This window comes from Poecilia mexicana, unplaced genomic scaffold, assembly GCF_051168715.1.
Source record: "Poecilia mexicana isolate PSO_F unplaced genomic scaffold, ASM5116871v1 scaffold_15, whole genome shotgun sequence".
Lineage (NCBI taxonomy): Eukaryota > Metazoa > Chordata > Actinopteri > Cyprinodontiformes > Poeciliidae > Poecilia > Poecilia mexicana.
In genome coordinates this window covers 16,579,249-16,585,437 of record NW_028263384.1, presented here as the reverse complement: position 1 = coordinate 16,585,437, position 6,189 = coordinate 16,579,249, and positions in this window count along the sequence as shown.

Below are 6,189 nucleotides of genomic sequence, written 5' to 3'. Positions count from 1 at the left end.
GTAATGTGGAGACGGGAACCTAAAGCTCAGGGCTGTGGCTCACTGAAATTATCATATGGAAAATATACACGGTGATCACGCCGAGGCTGTTGGAACTTCAGGGACATCTGATACCACTTTGAAACCGGTCCAGTGCACAGCCAGAGGAAGACATATGTATGTTAATTAAAAATCAGGGGTTTTACGGTGCAGAATTTCACATCATTATTGTATGTCGGTGAACTTTGCTTCATGATAATCAGCCCTCCAGGCAGACTAAACATTTGAGAAAAACAAAAAAAGACTTCACATTTTGAATGCGGTTAAGACCCTATTGTCTGTCCTCCAGTTAAACAAAGTGCCTGCCAGCATTTTTATCAGGAGGAAGCTCGCAGCATCGAACAATGACAGCATTTCTCCAGACTTCCTCATAATGCAAACAATTCTCACGTTGTTTGGTGTGACTATTCCCTAAGTATGCTATCTGTGTTGAGAATTCACTGTATTTCCAGCAAAAGTACTGTTAGACAACAACTGCTCATCATATAAAGAGGATTGTTTATTGAAAATAAACGTTATTTACTGCCAGCACCTGAAATATTTACAGATTAAGTGGGGGAAAAATGTTCAGAATGCCTGTTGGACGGAGATTGAGATTTCTTTGTTTTGACATGGAAAGAAGAAAACCAACACTCTTCGTTCAATAAACGTAAATGGTGGAAGAAGAAGAAGAACTGAACAGGGGTAGAAAACTTTTGGGGTTTTCTGGAATAATATTCAGCCTGGACTGCAGCAGAAAGATGTAGTTTGTTAAAAATGAATTTAAAAACCCAAACAAAAACTCTGGCATTAACTACGTGTAAATATTTCCTGATATATATTTTTTGGATAATTTACTGCTGTCTTGGCCAGATCTCTCTTGCAAAAAGAGACAAACTGGACCGAATAAATTATATATATATTTTTTTGTTTCTGGCATTAACCTTCTCTTTCTTAACATTTTGCTTACTGACTTGTGGGTTTCGTATTTACATCATATGGAAGCAGAGAGGCATTGTTAACCAATTAGAAATTTATTGACAGAACTCAGCTTAATTAAAAAATGCTTCAGATTTATTAGAATTGTTAGGGGTGCTAATAATTATTTCACTAGCAAATTGTTCAAAACATCTTCTAAACATGGGTTGTTTTCCCCCCAGTGAATAAACAAACTCAAATTAAAATTCTGGTTTATTCCACAGTTTTAAGAGTAAGTTCATGCTACTGCAATAAAGAAGGCTTTTTTATTTTAAGGCCTTTTTACAAGTTTTCCCAGAAATGCTAATAAATGTGGTTGGCCCTTTATATTAGCTGTTTATTTTGCACACAAATTATATAGTAGACGTCTGAACGTTGGACTTCAGTGAATACTTAGCTGATATCAGCGAGTGATCAGCTTTCCAGCTTAAACCTCCTCCAGTGCACTAAATAATAAACTGCTGTAAAGGCACATTCATTGATCAGTACTCAGACATTAGTAAATCAATCAATGTTTGAACACAATTAAGAGGAAAAGTTGGACTTTAAATCACTTGAAAGAAAGAGGCAATGAAGAGACGCAGCTAACATCCAGATATGTTCTTTACAAAGTAATGCTCTGTGGATTTTGAACAGTAGTTTGCAAAAGTACTGCAGGAATAGTCAAAAGTAAAACTTTGAAAGACTGTTGGAAAGCATGGAGATTTGTTGCTCAAGACTAACTTGGCAAACTTAGAAATCTGGGTCTTTGGAATGACAACATAAATATATAGGTAGTTGAAACGTTCACAAAGCAGGGTTTCCCCCAGAAAACTTGCTAAGCCCGGTGGTCGGGTTGACGAGACGGTCCACCGGTGGTCCACCGTGTTTTTGTATTAAAAGATGTTAAGGCGACAGAAAATGTGAAGTATTACTGTGTAATTATATGTTATGGGAAAAGATCTTCGTATTCACTTGGCAGTTAACTATATGGATGTAGGAGATGAGAGGCAGCTTGTCTGACATATTTTCCTTCTCAGTCTCAACATATGGGTCGATCCCGACAGCAGCCATTTTGTTTGTGTCTTTTTCTCGCGGTCAAAAGTGTCCACATATTTTCTTTTTTATTGGTCTAGGAGTCATGAGCCTACTATTCTTTGTACATATGCTTGCCTGCTAAAATGGCGCTGATCACTTCCTGTTCAGACTGTTGGGAACTATGTATTGACCCTTAGCACGTGACATCTGGCTCTTCAGAAATCTGTCCACTCCACCATGATGAACATCAAACAACCATTACGCTCCTTTGAAGCATGTCAAAAAACAGCCTGTCTAAAATTGCTTCTATTTAGTTGATTTCAATTTAAAAAATGGTCATGGAGAAGGTAAGCGTGTAACTATTCATAACCATGGAGACAATGCCCCACCATCATGTAGCCTAGCATGGTTGGAAAAAACTGATTAGCATCTCATTTTTTTGCACATTTTCAATGTTGCTCTGGTGCAAGGGGGAGTGTTATAAATCATTTGGTGTGAATTCAGGCAAAGTCAATAATTTGAGGAAGTATGGGTCAGTTTGGAAGCTAGCTATTTCCAACTTTTGTAAGTACCACCGTCTATGAGCCCCAATCAGGTTTGTTACGTTCACAGACAAGTTATCTCCACTCGAACAAGAAGGAGACATGAATAAATTGGTAAAAACAACTTGGGAAAATAACTTAAGTCTCTCTGTTCAATACTCCCGTCCTTCTCTTCCGACGTTCATCATGGTGCCTCGAATGATTAAGTGACGCAGTTGCAAAGGGTTAATAGCTTGAGTCATGCAGAACTGATCTGACTGTTTCCATAGCAACGATCAGAAGCAAGACATTCCCCTAGATCTACAGCTCATTGTAGCTATGACCTCTTTTATGACATAGATCTATGTCATAGATCAAAGAATGTGTGAAGTTATGAATGGTTGCATCTCAAAACTTCAGGTAATAAACAAGAGACTCTTTGACCATACCACTGTTTTACTAAGATTTTTAGAATGGAAAAGACTTTAGTAACAATGTTTTTTCCCATCAGTTTTGGAGTTGGATATATGATTACAACGGGAGTAAAGAAAGTTTTTAACAAACTACTTCCCGATATAACATTTGAAAGAAGTACTTCTCAGGATGACACAGAGTACGATGTTTTCGACTCGTACCTTTTCAATCCTTCCCCGGCTGGGGGGGGAGTTTTCCCTGAGAAAAAAACTAGCTCTCAGAACATTTGCACTGACTCCGAGTATGATGTTATCGACTCTTACCTTTTCAAGCCTTCCCCAGCTGGGAAGCAAACTTCACTGGCTGGGGAAGACAATACCCTTGACAAGCCGACTGTAGCAGGGAATGGGGAAAAAGTGGCATCAGAAGACTGGACCCCTGAAACGAGATCAGTCCTGGACAACAAGTTCTATGATCTCAAAGAACAAACTTCCCCGGCTGGGGAAGTTTGCGGTAAACATTCACCCCCAGTGCTCACATGGGCAGGAGTTGAGTACGATGAAGAGCATGAAGACTCAACTCCTGCTCTGACGAAAGACGCATCAGAAGACTGGACCCCTGAAAAGACATCAGTCCTAGACAAGTTCTGTGATCTCAATGAACAAACTTCCCCGGCTGGGGAAGTTTGCGGTAGACATTCGCCCCCAATGTTCTCGTGGGCAGTAGTTGAGTATGAAGAAGAGCATGAAGACTCAACACCTGCTCTGACGAAAGACGCATCAGAAGACTGGACCACTGAAAAGAGATCAGTCCTAGACAACAAGTTCTGTGATCTCAATGAACAAACTTCCCCGGCTGGGGAATTTGTCTGTGTAAAGAAGACAGATGAGCCAAAAAACTCAACTCCTGCTCTCACTAAAGCGGCATTAGAAGACTGGACCCATGAAAAGAGATCTGTCCTGGATAACAACTGCTCTGATCTCAAAGAACAAACTTCCCCGGCTGGGGAAGTTTGCAGTAAACGTTCGCGACCAATGCTCACGTGGGCAGGAGTTGAGTACGATGAAGAGGATGGAGACTTTTTTGGCCCTGCTGTGACAAATGAGAAATTAGATGACTACAGCCATGAAGAGTTCTATGATCGCAAAGACCACACTTCCCTGGCTGGAGAAGTTGACAGTGAAAACAATACAGTCCAGTCTAAAAACTTAATTATTAATCTGCCGAAAGCGGCATTAGAAGATTGGACATATGAAGCAAGATGTCTCCTAATGAAAGATTTTCCCAAAAGTCCAAAAAAGCGGACTGTTAAGCCCAGACATCAAGCTGGAAAATTTTCTTGTTGGCCATTTTGACTCAGTATGTCACATCTGCTACACTCCTCCTGATATTTAGAATGGCAGAAATAATTACCACTGGTAAAATGTATTTACCAGTGGTAATTACATTCCCTGTTTCAATTCAATTCAAAAATACTTGGTTAATCCCAAAGGGAAATTACATGCTGTAGCTCATCAAGATTCTTCAAAGAGCCATTGAAGGTGGTGATGGCTGTCGGCAGGAAAGATCTTCTGAAGCAGTCTGTACCACACTGAACCTGATAAAGCCTCTGACTGAAGATGCTCCGCCTTCCCAAGACAGTCTCGTCAAGAGGATGGTCAGGATTGTCCCTAATTTTCTTGATCCTACGAAGAATTCTTCTTTGCATTAACATCTCCAGAGGTTGCACAGTTGTTCCCAGAACAGAACCAGCCTTCTCTATCAGGCTGTTGAGTCTTATTAGGTCCCTGGCTCTGATTCTGCTGCCCCAACAGATGACGGCAGAAGAGATGACACTCTCAACAACAGATCTGCAGCATCTTGTTGCAAACCTTAAAGGATCTTAGCTTCCTCCAGTCTGCTCTGTCCCTTCTTATAGACGCTTCACTGATGCGTCTCCAGTCCAGTCTGTTGTCTTGGGTTTGAATCCTGGCCTGGGTTCTTTATGCATGGGGTTTGCATGTCCCCATGTGCATGAGTGGGTTCTCTCCGGGTGCTCCGGCTTCCTCCCACAGTACAAAAAGATTTTGTGCACATTAGATAATAGATAGATGATGGAAGAAAATTCTATAATAATTTTATAATAATTAATGTAATAATTAATTATTATAAAATTATAATAATTAATATAATAATTATTAATAATAATAATAGCAATAATAATATGAATATTAATATATTCGTATATTAATCAATACACAATTAATTATACAATACATAATATGATACTTAGTGATATAGTAATATATTACTATATTACAATTATATATAAATATAATTGTATTTATATATAATTATATATGTAATTTATATATTATATTAATACAAATATAATATGCTATAGAATATACTGTATGATATTAATTATATATATATATATATATATATATATATATAGATAGATAGATAGATAGATAGATATACAGAGAGAGAGAGATTTCTATCCATATATATATATATATATATATATATATATATATATATATATATATATATATATATATATATAGATATATATATATATATATATGAATTGTGTACAGTCTGTTCCAGGAAGTGAAGGAGTATAGACACTACACATATATATATATATATATATATATATATATATATATATATATATATATATATATATATAAAATGAACACTCAAATAACACATCCTAGATCTGAATGAATGAAATATTCTCATTGAATACTTTGTTCTGTACAAAGTTGAATGTGCTGACAACAAAATCACACAAAAATCATCAATGGAAATCAAATTTATTAACCAATGGAGGCCTGGATTTGGAGTCACACACAAAATTAAAGTGAAATGTTCCCTTTATTTTTTTGAGCAGTATATACATATATATATATATATATATATATATATATATATATATATATATATATATATATATATATATATATATATATAATATATATATATGGATGGATGGATGGATGGATAGATAGATATCTCTCTCTCTCTCTCTGTATATATATATAAAATATGTCATAATTTTACAACTTTGTTCAGTCTGATTAATTAGGTCACTAACATTTCTTTTTCAAATAGTAAACTATAGCTGCTTGCTGCTGTGTTCAGTACAACAATGTTAATGAAAGCTCTATTTCCACTTCGATAGGAATACTTAATTGATTTATAGTGACTAATAGTTGGTAAATATAGAAAAAAATTAATACTGACATCAGCA